Source organism: Myxocyprinus asiaticus, chromosome 27 (genome assembly GCF_019703515.2).
Source record: "Myxocyprinus asiaticus isolate MX2 ecotype Aquarium Trade chromosome 27, UBuf_Myxa_2, whole genome shotgun sequence".
Lineage (NCBI taxonomy): Eukaryota > Metazoa > Chordata > Actinopteri > Cypriniformes > Catostomidae > Myxocyprinus > Myxocyprinus asiaticus.
In genome coordinates, this window is record NC_059370.1 from 12,229,372 (window position 1) to 12,243,780 (window position 14,409).

Sequence of the window (14,409 nt, forward strand, 5' to 3'; positions counted from 1 at the left end):
AATACTTTTGGCAATATAGTGTATATATAATCTGTTTCTCACACACAGCTATTATATTGCTTCTGAAGATATTTATTTAAACACTGGAGTCATGGAGTCATATGGATTACTTTTATGTTTCCTTTATGTGATTTTTGGAGCTACAAAGGTCTGATCACCATTCACTTGCATTGTGAGGAGATATTTTTCTAAGAATCTTCATTTGTGCTCTGCTGAACAAAGAAAGTCATACACATCAGGATAGCATGAGGGTGAGTAAAGGATGAGAGAATTTTCATTTTTGGGTAAACAATCCCTTTATGAACAAAAAATACATCCTCCAAATCTCACTCACCATTGTTTCTGTGAATGAGATTACTCCCTGATTCTCATGGGACCAGAACCCATGTCTCGCCAGTTGAACACACAATGTGCTTTCAATAATGCTAGAAGGAAATGTATTGAGTTGAAGCAAAATGTACAGGGGATGCTGCTTGTCAATAATTCATCAGAATGGGGTTGTTTACAGGGTACATTAAATTTTAGAAGCATTTTAGAACTTCCCCGTGTGATCATGGTTCACCATGACTGTAACCTCACACACAAAGCATGCACTGCTGTCTACAGGTGTCTCATTTTTGCTTACATTATTATTACTCACAGATTTGACCATGTACTGAATGGTGAATAAGCGGTTTTGTATGCACAATGTATGAATGTGTAAATACAGCCCCTTACGAATTCAGCATCATGCCAATATATCATGACAGCCTCTTGCTGTTGTGCTAAAGTCATTTCTATGGCAACCAATGTAGATATACCAGATACTGACAACACTAGTTTCTGATTTCATCACTTGCTATATAACAGTGCAGACAGTCAGTCTTAAGATCGGAATAGAAAAACCAATCAGAACTGGATGCAATATGAACAAGATGAACAAGATGGAGTTCATTGTTTAATGAAAAAGATGGAGAACTTAAAGCAAATTAACTGTTTTTACAAGAGAGGATAAATGGTCCTCAGAAGCATTTGTTCAGGTTCTCTTTCCTATCTTTCAGTCAGGCATTCAGAATAGATGGACAGAATGTTATTCTGGACACAAACAAGAGCAAAAAGAAAATGAAGAGAAATGTTGAAGGCTTCAGCTCTCTCGGATGAATCCTTAGGGCCAGCCTGAACAGCAGTCAATCTAAAACTGACACTAAGTCACAGAGTGACTCCGTTATAGATCGGATGGAATGTATTAAGCTAACTGCAATATTTCATACTAAAGGCGCTGTGTAGTTTTGTGTCAAGCCAGCAGAATCACCCTGTAATAAACTGAGAGAAACTCTTGCATATGAGTAAAATTCATTTTAATATAAGGAAAATTATAGCAAGATTAATAAATCCATTCAGTTCAATGCAATCTATATTGCACTATAAATTTGTATTTAAATCTATATTTTCACTATACATTTTGTTCTAAAGCAGCTTTACAAAGAATAATGCCTTATCATTTTTATTTAATTAAATTATTTTAATATTGACTCTATGCTGATCTTTATTTTATTTTTTTTTCTGTTTTTGTTTTGCCCATGTAACATTGAATAACCATTGTATGTAGGAAATGTGCTATTTAAATAACCTGTCTTGCCTTGCCTACAAACCCCACTGTGAGCAATCCAAAGGCGACAGTGGCAAGGAAAACTCCTTCAGATGTTAATATAGATGACGAAACATTGGTAGGAACCAAGACTCAGTTTGCAAAGCCCGCCCTCTTGAACTTGCACAAAATTATACACAAAATGCATGCATTTGAATACTGTATTTAATCCATGATGTTATATACTGTAGCATCATGTGGAATATTGTACTCATATTGCTATGTTAATTTACCAATAAGCATGCACATCTTAAAAAAGCTGATGCAGGTGCATGACTTGAAATATATACAGATAACAAAACACAAGGCCAGCACCCTGTTGCTCCTGAGAAAACTTTAATTGTGTTCACACCACAAAAGGTTTTGGTGAGAACACAGTTTAAGTTTTCTCATGAAAAACATTGTGCCGACCTTGTTATGTTTGGTCTCTAATTTCCTTATTTGCTATTTTCAGTAGCTGATGCAAACTTGCTGTATACTTATTAAAGGAAAAGTTCCTCTGGGCTAACCTGAGTCAGTGCCTTGCGCAAGAGCACAATAGAACAATGTTTACCAGCCAAGATCTTTAGCTGCTACAGTAGGTTACACAACCCCACCACCATTAACATTCATACAGAACAACAAAGTCTCCCTGCTTGCTTCTTTGTTGACCAGCATTCATTTTCAATGCTTGTCCAAGCTGGTTTATGTGCTGATTTGGTGCTAGTTTAGCTGATGGACCATCTTAGCCATGCTGTTCTCCAGCAAAAATTAAGGCAAGCGCACAGTACAAGACTGAAGCTTGCACACATACAAAGACTATAAAGACAGTTTCCTGTTTTCTGTCATGTTGCCGTGCACTGTAAACAACTAATTGTGTATGACTATAGCTAAGATCGTGAAATTTGTTCTCACACAAACTCACATACTTCCAGTAGCTACAAGAGAGTTTATTGTTGACAAAGTGTCAACAACTTGAAGCACGGTCTTGCAGTCATTTTTCAATTATTTGCACAGAACAGGGTGAAAAAGAAAACCGAGACAAAAAGTTATGAATAGAACAGTTGTTGGGGAGACGTGGACAGCAGTTTGATGGATGTTTTTCTCCCGCTTTCCACTTCCTCTCACTCATCGTGCTTTATTTCTTCCTTGCGCAATTTTGTTGCCTGTTGCTCATTGTTCCCGTTAGATTAGCATATGTTCAGCTGCCACCCAAGACATCTCTTAACAACCAAAGTGATAAACAATGCTGAAATTTAGCATTTATTTAGCATATAGCATTTGCTCTACAGGTGTATGATTATCAAAAAAGGGTACTGTATATAATTTACCATATTTTACACACCTGTCTCTGCAAATGTTTGCTGAACAAGTTTTATTAACATAATGCAGGATTTTTTGGCTCACTGGTGGATGTTAATAAAAGTGAATGTTTATCAGTATCTCTGGACATCCCCCCTGAGTGCCGACATGTTTGATGACATCATGCACCTGCATCACAGCTAAATCAGAGTTGTAGATTTCCGCATATGTTTCCAAGTTGGAAGTCTGACTTCAAGTACAATAGCATTTAATTGCACTTGGGAATTCCAACTTTCTGAGTTGAATGGAATGCAGCATAAGTCTTGCTAGTTCAGCTAAGCAGTCTGCTTGGGGTGCCTGCATACCAGCATCCTATGTTGTAGGCTAGCATTCAGCAGTGTTTACAGCTTTATTACACAATTTTTATGACTCAAATCAATCTTAATTACACACTTTTACTCACACTTGTGATGTGTTTTAAACTTTAAGTTCTGACCTTCGGTCAATAGGCACACAAAATAAATGTGAGCATTTGGCATTTTGTATTAAAAATTGATTATGGCAAATAAACATTTCAAGACCTTGCATAGTAATGTGAACATAACATAAAGTTTAGCTTATCTTACATTGTGACTTACTGCAGCCTATACATGCACTAACTTGCAAGTTGTTAGGCAAGGAAGTGTCTGATTATAAAAGTAAATCCAAATGTATGGACTCCTTTTCAATGCACATATGCCAAGTAAGAATTACACAGTAAACAATCAATTAAAGATGCAAGAGAAGAAATTGCCTTCTCTGGGTAATTAAGAACTGCTTGTGACTGGCTCAAATTAATTCACAGAAGAAAGTGTTTCAATTAGCATCCAACAGACAGGTGGCGAGCAGTGATCATGGTGACAAGGAAGGAATCTAAAACTGTTTAATATAGCAATTAAGGCATGGACAAAAAAAGACATGCACCTTAAGAAGGCTGAGACATAACTTGGGATGTTTTTCAAAGACTTTAACATCAGAGCTGAAAAAGAAAAATAGACAACACTGGTCTCACAGAGAAAGATTTGAAAGATTGAGATTTATTGCTAAAATTGGTCTGTGCTTACCGAAATTTGAAACACTGCCCCCAGTGGTCAAAGTGGTAAGTATTGTTGGGCATATGAGCACGTCTGAGCTCCATTTTCTGGGTGTAATGTCCAAGGAGGGGCGCCAAAATCGAGTTGTGAAGCTAGATGTTTTCAGATGTATAGGCTGTAATGCAGTGAAGAGGAATGCATATTTTATAACCTACCCCCAACCAAACCCCAAACCTAAATCTAACCATCAGTGGAGTAAAAATTTAATGTTAGAGAGGAAAATGCAACCTCCGAATCGTGCTCATCACTGATTATGGGAACGCGACCATACATCCTGGTTTCAACACGGGATCCGGGATTCATACGCTACTGACGCAACGTGCTTTTAGTTGCGCCACAGAGCAAGGTATAAACATCGGAGCCGATGCCAAAATGTCCAATAGTAGATGCCACTTGTGGGTGAATCTGCATAATGTGGCTGATCCTATGGTACCAGTACTCCTGTGTGATCATGTTGAGTAGACACAGGTCTAAACTGAAAATCTGTGTTGGTGTACTGCATATTCATGAGGTGTATAAAGTAAACCTTCTGTAGCCCCAGATAGTAGCATATGCATAAATTAATATATGAATGTAATTGCAAAGATAACAAATATCAAAACAAGTGGCATATGTAAACACAGAAGTAATCACATTGCTAATAACTTGACTTACATTGCTAGTTACTTTCTAAAACATTTTATGCTCAACAAATAATTTTGTCTATATTTCCTCCTTGATTCATTGGGTTTCTGTGATACCCTGTACCAGGAGCAGACTTGCTCCTTTTTGCACTGACCACTCAGTGTCCATGCTTCGTCCATGCCTCGGGCACATGAACATCTCAGGTCTTACTCTACTAATGCTGTTTCTGGGCAGAATAAGGAGGGAGAGGTCAACTAAAGGACACACGCACACTTTATCACCAAGCAGAGTACAGAGCGTCCACACATTATATGGTAAGGCAGGAGAGAGAACAGACAGAGAGAACACAAAGTACCCAGAAGAGAAACAATAGAATACAAAGTCTTAATAATTTTCCATAACAAGTTTTCATTTCACTTTTTGATTTGTGACTAGTAAACATTAAACATTATTATTTTTATTTTTTTTAAATTAGACCAAATAGTTTAAAAAAAAAATGTATGTCCTCATATGGGGACAGCGGAACTAAGTTGTAAAATTTTAAATAATACCAAGCTATAGAAAGTCAGATTTTTTAATCAAATTGTTTATTATGTTTCCAGGAGTGTTGGTTATTCATGTTTTTAAGACGCTACAACATTAAAGCTGCTTTGGGACAATGTATACCGGGAAATGCATGAATAAAAAACTTCCAATAAAAATTATTTGACTTGATTTGACTTTAAAAAAATTAAAAATAAATAAATAAATAAATAAAATTCCTGTTGCACTTTATTCTGTTTTGAATACTATTATGATGCTAGTGAAACTTTGTAATACAGCACTTTTCATACCACTGTCTCCTAAAGATTAGTCGCTTATGTTTTCCTCTTTTGGAAGTCGTTTTGGATAAAAGCGTCTGCCAAATGAATAAATGTAAAATGTAAATGTAAATGTTATGTTACAATGTTTTTTCTACTTTGGCAAAAAAATCTCAATGTTCTCTCATTGCACTGTCAAACAAACAAGTGATAGCCAGTGCTGAATTATTTTACTAATCAGAAATTAGCATAATTAATTCTGATACAAGTAATGGCCAGCATCATCCAATCACTGCCAAACATGTTAAAATAAAATTATACATTATAAATTCTGAATCTATGTATTTATTACCATTGTACCATGCCTGCCAAACATATTGAGTGGTGCAAACATCATCTGCAGCCTGAAACTGAACTTTTGACCGGATTTTAGGAGTGAATGCACTTAGCTGCGTAGGAAAGCTATCGGATGCTCCCTTGCTCCCTTTTTAGTGAATATTTTAACATCCAGTGTGCTGTCTGTCTGCAGTGGTCTCAGAACAGTTCTAAATGCACCTTATTTTCATCCTATCTCCATATAAATCCTCTGAAAGGAACATTTTTCAGCTTTTGGGTGAACCCATTGATTCTCAATGTGAAAATGCTCAGTGAATATAGGATTTCTAAGGGTGGGTGGGTAGGTAGGTAGGTAGGAAAGTAGGTAGGTGGGTGGGTGGATGGATGGATGGATGGATGGATGGATAGAAAAAATTCCCAATTCATCTGCGCTACACAGTTTCATTTTGCCTGTGGCCAGAGAGCACATGGTCAAAACCTTAATCTCTGGCGTAATTGTGTTGTTTCGGTTCGTGGGAAAGTTAACTGCATCTATAACTATGTTTACAGTAATGAAAACACCCTCACGATCCAGAAAATACCTTTTTAAAGGTCAATGTCAATATTATAATGTTTAGAATATTATAATGTTATATTATTAAAATACATCGACTCAATTGCGATTCAGGCGATACCTTTATAAAAGGTTTATGTCATAATAATATTCTAAAACATTGTTTTTAATGTGGATTGATGACGGAAGGCATGCTTTGGATCATTTGTGAGTCACTCTTAGGGATTTAGAAGTCCTCAGGAGGACTTCTAAACTGTTGTGGGTTTAGGAGCTACTTTTAGCATTAAAATACTTCATTTATTTACTCTTAGATGAAAATATTATGAGTTCTAAAATTAGGAATGACACAACCCTAATTTTTAAGAGTTTCTCCTAAATTTCAGCATTAGGAGCTACTTTTAGCCTTAAGATTTTTTGTGAATACGGGCCCTGGTCAATCTGTACTATCAGAGAGAAAGGTGTTATTAGTCTCGTGATTTTCAATCAGTGATATTCCTTGAGGTGCGGCATCAGAGTTTGATTAGAACATAATGTGAAGAGCTCACTGTCACTTGTGCTTTTAAATAAAGTGGGAATTTGGATCCAATAGAATCATTTTCTGAAAAGTACAGTCAAATCTGTCAACTCTACCCTGCCCACAATTTTAAGGACTGTTTTAGAGAAGTGGAATTTAAGTAGCTAAAAGCTATACAACAATAAATAAATAAATAGCAATAATAACCAAAAGCATTTACTAAACTAATTACATAAGATGAGCATACAGTACATTGAGTTCATAATTATATAGCTGCCTTTGGTACACTTGCACAAAGAATCTTTTTATATGTACTATTTGTGTGCCAACAAAAGCATCCAAGCTGCACATTTTGTCCTTATTCAAGCACATTTGCTATATAGAATAAGTGTCCTGTTGTGATAAGCACTGATTTAAGAGTTTACCACATAGTTGCAAGAAATCCAAAATATAAAATGTATTATTTAAAAGCTTTCTGGATGGTTGGCAGGGGGTCTTACAATGGTAAGCTGCTTGAATGTGTGCTCCCATATTTACATCCATTAAGCAAAATGAAAAGTGCATTCACAAAAATGAAACTGAAAATGTGATTTCCCTTTTTGAAAAACAATATTAAAATAATGTGTCCAAATATTAACCGGTGTGCATTATGCTGTGCAGTTTAAGTATTATGACACTGGCACAGCCTCTGAATTTCTACTCAAACTGTCTGAGGGTAAAATTTGGTACAGGATTACCAAGCCAGTAGTGTTTTGCATTATTCTGCAATATTAAAACATTCAAATCTATGTGTGAAAGCAAGAGTGGAGGAGATAAGACTTTAAGTTTTTAAGCTGAGGCAGAACCTGTGAAAGGTATTCTCGTTGCGCACAGGAACGTTAATCAATACAAATTACTCTAGAGGTCTCTGGTGTGATTGTGACTTGGAAAAATATGAAAGGGAGAAAGATAATAGGAGGGAGACATCCTCTGCTGATTCAGTTCAGTGGATTCCCATTCATCCTACTCTTCAATTGGCTTAATGTGCTTTTCAGAACATCACCCGCATGTTCCCTTCAAAACGCTTTAATAAGCATAACAAACCATGTCCTTTTGATGTTTCCATCCTCCAGGACAATGGGCTGAATGGGACATGCTGTTAAGTCAGCACTCAGCAGTCTCCCTGGAATGCCTTGCAGTGGGTTTTGGGCGGAAGGGAGCTTGCTGAACCGGGATCCGTCAGAAACTGTTCTGAGATCAGGGAACATGGTAAATTGATGTTAACCCAGAGGAAGCCATTGTGCTTAGATCAGGGAACACAGTAAAATGCTTTAAACCAGAGGGTAACCACTGTTCTATGATCATAGAGGGTATAAGAACTGTTTTATCCCTAGAGGTAATGTCTGTTCTGAGATCAGGGAACATAAGAAATGTCTGGGAACACGGTGGACTGTGTTTTCCCAAAGGAGATGCTCCTGTTCTTGGATTGGACCACATTATGAACTGCTTTACTTTGAAAGTACTTTAAGGTTCTTAGATCAGTGAACAGAGCAAACTGAATTATCTCTTGAGGCAAATGTCATCATGGTATTCCTACTGTGCCGGCCCGCACAGACCTAGTAGAGACTAAATCTCCTTTTGGTCCACTTGCTGCGTGGTTTATGGGGACCAGAGCTAAATCCACTAAGTTCCATGTTATCAGTTTAGACTCTCGAATGTATCTAATACTTCCAGATTTCACAGTCCAGTATCTAAAACTCTCCCACTCTAAACTGTATTTGTCAAAAAATTGGCTTCTTACAATCCACAACCACCCTGATGGATCAAATAAAGCCAGATCTTCCCAGCTATGTATCCTGCTGCTTCTACATGCTCCCTTGAGCAATTCTGGTCCCTGTGCCAGAAACCACATGATGAATTTAGGCCCAGAGTTCCCTCTAATGGCTTGATGGAGATGGTAAATGTACAGGGAAGCGGTGCAGCAGTGCTGTATCTCTATCCGTGCCAAGCTAAAAGCCTTTTCACCCCACTCTCGAAGGTCAAACTTAAACAGGGGCTGTTAAATTACTTACATAAGACACTTCACAGCCTTTCATTATCATAACCATTACTACATGGATATCTTCAACACTGGAATTTACTAAAGGGCTAATTATCATTGTTGTCAGACCTCAGTGTTGGGGAAGCTACTTGGAAACTGTACCATTGTAAAGATTATTTTTTGACATGTAACATAAACCATTTGATTCATGTGATAACATCTAAATTAACTGATATTATTGAATAATTGTATGTAATGTGACTGAATCAGCCTGACTACATTAGGCTAAACGAACACAACTACTGTATTTTTAAGGGTTAGATATAGCTCTGTAAGGTAACAACTGCAGATGAAAACTATGGATACAGATACACTACAAGTTACTAGTGACATTGAAGTTACTTAAAGAGGAAGTATCTTTTCAAAAACATAACAATAATTTCCAATAATAATTTAAAAAAAGAATCTGACACAAAAACCAATGAGGATTTTTCTATGAATATACATTTTCAGTTAGGGTGACAGCATTAAACTTGAACAGATAAATGTAAACTAAATGAATACATAAAAAAAAAAAAAGAGTATGCACACACTTGTATATAACTGAATCAAAAATAGTAATGAACAGCAGCATTTAACGAAATATTTTGCTATATAAAAAAAGACCTAAAATTCCAAGCAGGGATTTCTCTGCAGGAAATAAAATAATTTACTCAAATCGCCAGAATAAACCAATTAATTCCAATGAATTCGACTTTTTAAATGCTACATGGGAGAAAGGACATTCCAGAAGTTTGATGGTTGCTTCAGCTCGCTCTGTTGTTAGGCTGCGTGCTAAATACAGTTTGGCACAAAAACCAGCAATGTTTTTTCATGCCACACTTGCTGGAAAATTTTAATAACTGGAAAATCTACATAATATCAGAGGTGGGTAGTAACAAGCTACATTTACTCCATTACATCTACTTGAGTAACCTTTTGAAAAAAAAAAAATACTTTTAGAGTAGGTTTAAAAGTGGGTATTTTTACTCTCACTCAAGTAAATTTGTAATTATTATTATTTTTTTTTACTTTTACTTCTTTACACTGCCCGGCGTTCCTGTCGTTACATTACTGGGTTTAATTTTACTTAATGAGTAATTTGAGAGATTATTGAATGGGACTCTTTCGACAGTGGAAGGTCACACAGCTGCGTGCGCTGCTGACACAGACTGTCACTCAAGCCGAGTCTATCACTACCGCAGCATCAAACTCTTAAAAGTGAAACACATACTTCGCTCTGCACAGTGACAAAAAGAATAGTTTCGTCATGCAGTGCCTTCATTTAACACCAAGTCTTGACACTAATCTTGATATTTCAAGATTAAAATCACAGCTTCAATTTAAGGCAGCACGTCGAGGTAAGTTTTGGCACTAATGCTAATGTGGGCTTTTTTGTGTAATGTAATGGTCATTTTCAGGGTGATTCTGTGAATATGGGTTCTTATGACACCAGTTCCCTATCTGTCACTCACTCGACATTATGTCAATGTAGTGACACTAGGGGTCACTCTTGGGAGCCCCAAACCCCAAAAAGACTAATGGGAATTGGCGAGTGGAATTTGCATGGCACTCCCCCAGACATACAGGTATAAAAGGAGCTGGCTCGCAACCACTCATTCAGATTTTCTCTTCGGAGCCGAGCGGTTGTGTTCAGTGAGCTGAATTACTCTGCCAATCCATTCACCTCAAAAAGCTGTTGGATTTACGGCGCATTACAGCGGCTTCTCCCCCTCTTGCACTGGTGAAGTGCAGAGAACGCACCTGGGCACTTCAGCAGCTAAAAGAGTATATTCGTCCTACAGAAAGAGTATATTTTCCCTTCTAAAAGAGTGGCATTAATGGAAAGCATCTTTTTAAAGATGCCTCTCTGTTTGTGTGTATTTCCTGGTTGCGGTCCTTACCTCTCCACTTCCGATGGCCACGATCGCGGTCTTACATGCTTGGGTGCTGCCCACGCGGAGACAGCGTTCGTGGACAGGTCATGTTCTCACTACGAAAGCGTGACCATGGCAATGTTGCGGTCGCGATTTTTCCTTTGTTAGAGGGAAAGACCACCCCAGCGGCTCCCCGCCTCGGTCCTTCTTCCTACGGGTTTGAGGCCATGTCGATTAGCACTGGGGGTGTTTTGGGGACCCCAATAGGAGCCACTCCACCAGGTAACTCCCCACGGATCTCCCATTCCCCAGTATGCTCTTTGCCCCACTGGGATGAGACCGGTGGCTCGTCTCAGGGCAAGTTCACGATTTTGTTTTGGACGAAGTGGATGAGCTCTCGACTGCAGCATCGGAGAGCGGGCTGTCCAATCTGATGCTGAGGACTCGACTGGGCTCCCACCTTCGGGTGCGGTCGCCCAGTTGCAGCCTGACGAGCAGCTGGCAGCCATGCTTGCCTGGGCGGCTGCGTGTGTCGGGCTAGAGTGGAAACCTCCACCCCCCCTGAACACCCACAGCCTGACGATTGGTTGCTGGGACAAGAGCGACGCTCACAGCCACCGGTACGTCTGACGCGATAGTCCCCTTGGTCCCCTTTACTTGGAGCTTGGGGGCGTGGCTCATGCTCCCCAACCCATCGCAGTGGTTGATCAGGACCATCCGACTCAGCTATGCGATTCAGTTCGCCAGGCGCCAGCCCAGGTTCAATGCCGTCCGCTTTGGTGAAGGGCGAGAACGCCGCTACCCTGCGTGTAGAGATCACTACCCTTCTGCGGAAGGGTGCGATAGAGCCTGTCCCTCCGGCCGAGATGAAGAAAGGGTTTTACAGCCCCTACTTCATCGTACCGAAAAAGTCGGTGGGTTGCGGACAATCTTGGACCTGCGAGTACTGAAGACTCCCGTTCAAGATGCTGCTGCAAAAACACATTCTAGCAAGCGTCCAGCATCAAGATTGGTTTGCGGCAGTAGACCTGAAGGACGCGTAATTCCACGTCTCAGTTTTACCTCGACACAGACCCTTCCTGTGGTTTGCTTTTGAGGGCCTGGCGTACCAGTATAAGGTCCTCCCCTTCGGCCTATCCTTGTCCCCTCGCATCTTCACGAAGGTCACAGAGGCAGCCCTTGCCCTGCTAAGGGAAGTGGGTGTCCGCATCCTCAACTATCTCGACAACTGGCTAATCCTAGCTCACTTTCGGGATGTGTTGTGTGCGCACAGGGACCTGGTGCTCATGCACCTCAGCCGGCTGGGGCTTCGGGTCAACTGGGAAAAGAGCAAGCTCTCCCTGGTTCAGAGCATCTCTTTTCTCGGTTTGGAGCCGGACTCAGACTCGATGACGGTGCGCCTCATGAATGAGCATGCACAGTCGGTGCTGAACAGTCTGAAGGCATTCAGACGGAAAACAGCGGTCCCACTGAAATATTTTCAGAGGCTCCTGGGGCATATGGCATCCTCAGTGGTGGCCACACCGCTCGGGTTGATGCATATCAGAATCAGAATCAGCTTTATTGCCAAGTATGCTTACACATACAGTACAAGGAATTTGTTCTGGTGACAGGAGCTTCCAGTGTACAACAATACAAAAACAATACAAAAACAGCAGCAAGACATATATAATAATAAAGAATTAAAAAAACAGTTATACACATACATACATACACACACAGACACACACATACATACATACACACATACACATATGTAGTGCAATCTAATACAAATCTGTTATCTGTTATGTACAGTGCAAATGTTTTGTTTGTTTTTTTTCCCAGAGGAATGAAATGGCAGAAGAGGTTGGATGTGTTGTGTTTCTGTGCCTGACGGTTCTGGTGCTCAGAGCTCTGAAGCATCAGCCAGAAGGCAACAGTTCAAAAAGGTAGTGGGCAAGGTGAGTGGGGTCCAGAGTGATTTTTCCAGCCTTTTTCCTCACTCTGGAAGTGTATAGTTCTTGAAGGGGGGCAGGGGGCAACCAATAATCCTCTCAGCAGTCTGAATTGTCCTTTGTAGTCTTCTGATGTCTGATTTCATAGCTGAACCAAACCAGACAGTTATTGAGTGCAGAGCACAGACTCAATGACCGCTGAGTAGAACTGTATCAGCAGTGCCTGTGGCAGGTTGAACTTCCTCAGCTCGCAAAGGAAGTACAACCTATTCTGGGCCTTTTTCACAGTGGAGCCAATGTGTGTCTCCCACTTCAGGTCCTGTGAGATGGTAGTGCCCAGGAACCTGAAATGACTCCACTGCTGCCACAGTGCTGTATAGAATGGTAAGGGGGGTCAGTGTTGGGGTGTTCTCCACCGTTTTGAGCATATTCAGCTCAAGGATGTTTTGACTGCACCAGACAGCCAGCTGTTCAACCTCCCTTCTGTATGCAGACTCATCGTCATCTCGGATGAGGCCGATGACAGTGGTGTCGTCTGCAAACTTCAGGAGCTTGACAGAGGGGTCCTTGGCGATGCAGTCATTGGTGTAGAGGGAGAAGAGTAGTGGGGAGAGCACACATTCCTGGGGGGCACCAGTGCTGATTGTACAGGTGCTGGAAGTGAGTTTCCCCTGTCTCACAAGCTACTGCCTGTCTGTTAGAAAGCTGGTAATCCACTGACAGATAGACATGGGAACAGAGAGTTGGTGTAATTTATTCTTGAGTATAGCTGGGATGATGGTGTTGAAAGCCGAACTGAAGTCCACAAAAAGGATCTTTGCATATGTCCCTGGTCTGACCAGATGTTGCATGATATGATGCAATCCCATGTTGACTGCATTATCCACAGACCTGTTTGCTCGATAAGCAAATTGAAGGGAATCTAGAAAGGGTCCAGTGATGTTCTTCAGGTGGGCCAACACAAATCTCTCAAATGATTTCATGACCACAGACATCAGGGTGACAGGTCTGTAGTCATTAAGTCCTGTGATTTTTGAGACCGCTTCAGCACTGGCTTCAGACTCGAGTCTTGAGATGGGCATGGCACCGCGGGACACATCGTGTGGTCGTCACTCCGATCTGTCGCTGCATCTTCAGCCTGGATGAAACTACATTGACACAACATCGAGTGAGTGACAGATAGGGAACATCCTGGTTACGTTCGTAACCTCTGTTCCCTGATGGAGGGAACAAGACATTATGTCCCTCTTGCCACAACACTGAACTACCCGCTGAAATGGCCGGGACCTTGTCTCGGCTCCTCAGCACAAAACCTGAATGAGTGGTTGCGAGCCAGCTCCTTCTATACCCGTATGTCTGGGGGAGTGGCATGCAAATTCCACTCGCCAATTCCCATTGGCCTTTTATCAAAATCAGAGGTGTTTGGGGTTCCCAAGAGTGACCCCTAGTGTCACTACATCAACACAACATCTCATTCCCTCCATCAGGTAACGGAGGTTACGAAAGTAACCAGGACGTTTTTAAGTGTACATTTTAAAATCAGTGCAGCAATATACACTATATTGCCAAAAGTATTCGCTCATCTGCATCCCATTGTTAATCCATAGGGTTTAATATGACGTCGGCCCACCCTTTGCAGCTATAACAGCTTCAACTCTTCTGGGAAGG